The sequence below is a fragment of the Trachypithecus francoisi genome, unplaced genomic scaffold (genome assembly GCF_009764315.1).
Source record: "Trachypithecus francoisi isolate TF-2019V2 unplaced genomic scaffold, Tfra_2.0 Lachesis_group3, whole genome shotgun sequence".
NCBI classification, from domain to species: Eukaryota; Metazoa; Chordata; class Mammalia; order Primates; family Cercopithecidae; genus Trachypithecus; species Trachypithecus francoisi.
The window spans coordinates 60852852-60854533 of NW_022681468.1; the positions used below are offsets into that span (position 1 = coordinate 60852852).

The window sequence follows — 1682 nt, forward strand, 5'->3', positions numbered from 1 at the left end:
GGGGTGGAGAGTTCTGTAGATGTCTATTAGGTCTGCTTGGTGCAGAAATGAGTTCAATTCCTGGATATCTTTGTTAACTTTCTGTCTCGTTGATCTGTCTAATGTTGACAGTGGGGTGTTAAAGTCTCCCATTATTATTGTATGGGAGTCTAAGTCTCTTTGTAAGTCTCTAAGGACTTGCTTTATGAATCTGGGTGCTCCTGTATTGGGTGTGTATATATTTAGGATAGTTAGCTCTTCTTGTTGAATTGATCCCTTTGCCGTTATGTAATATCCTTTTTTGTTTCTTTTGATCTTTGTTGGTTTAAAGTCTGTTTTATCAGAGACTAGGATTACAACCTGTACCTTTTTTTGTTTTCCATTTTCTTGGTAGATCTTCCTCCATCCCTTTATTTTGAGCCTATGTGTGTCTCTGCATATGAGATGGGTCTCCTGAATATAGCAAACTGTTGGGTCTTGACTCTTTATCCAATTTGCCAGTCTGTGTCTTTTATTTGGAGCATTTAGCCCATTTACCTCTAAGGTTAATATTGTTATGTGTGAACTTGATCCTGTCATTATGATGTTAGTTGGTTATTTTGCTCATTAGTTGATGTAGTTTCTTCCTAGCATTGATGTTCTTTACATTTTGGCATGTTTTTGCAGTGGCTGCTACTAGTTTTTCCTTTCCATGTTTAGTGCTTCCTTCAGGAGCTCTTGTAGGACAGGCCTGGTGGTGACAAAATGTCTCAGCATTTCTTTGTTTGTAAAGAATTTTATTTCTCCTTCACTTATGAAACTTAGTTTGGCTGTATATGAAATTCTGGGTTGAAAATTCTTTTCTTTAAGAATGTTGAATATTGGCTCCCACTCTCTTATGGCCTGTAGAGTTTCTGCTGAGAGGTCCGCTGTTAGTCTGATGGACTTCCCTTTGTGGGTAACCTAACCTTTCTCTCTGCCTGCCCTTAACATTTTTTCCGTCATTTCAACTTTGGTGAATCTAACAGTTATGTGTCTTGGAGTTGCTCTTTTCAAGGAGTATCTTTGTGGCATTCTCTGTATTTCCTGAATTTGAATGTTGGCCCTCCTTGCTAGGTTGGAGAAGTTCTCCTGAATAATATCCTGCACAGTGTTTTCCAACTTGGTTCCATTCTCCCCTTCACTTTCAGGTACACCAATCAGATATAGATTTGGTCTTTTCACATAGTCCCATATTTCTTGGAGGCTTTGTTTGTTTCTTTTTACTCTTTTTTCTCTAAACTTCTTTTCTTGCTTCATCAAAATATGGAATGCTTCACGAATTTGCATGTCATCCTTGCGCAACGGCCATGCTAATCTTCTCTGTATCGTTCCAATTTTAGTATGTGTGCTGCCAAAGTGAGCACCATGCACACTCTTTTTGAAAGCACCTGTTGCCTTGCTACTGTGGTCTTATCAAAATTGATGGCCTGAACCTTAGAGGGCTTTTGACTCTCTATCCTGATATTCCTATTTTGGGGTGAGTGAACTCAGATTCAACGACTATTAAGGTGAGAAGGGTTTCACAAGTCTCATTTGTCTAAAGGAAATTATATTTTCAAGACTGTAATCAGTCTGGATAACATCTTGGCTTTATGTGAAAAAGCGGCAGCTATCCCTTTGTGGGATGGGCCCTTAGCTGTTCAGCCTGAGCACCAGCTATAATAGAACTGGAAATGGACATA

The 1682-nt window shown here is 39.0% G+C and overlaps 1 non-coding gene across 1 annotated transcript; it reads right to left on the reverse strand.

Moving 5' to 3' along the window:
• Window positions 1-1257: 1257 nt before the first annotated feature.
• Window positions 1258-1364, reverse strand: LOC117071634. Its single transcript, XR_004432402.1, has one exon. It is a non-coding gene; the product is annotated as a U6 spliceosomal RNA (small nuclear RNA).
• Window positions 1365-1682: the final 318 nt, after the last annotated feature.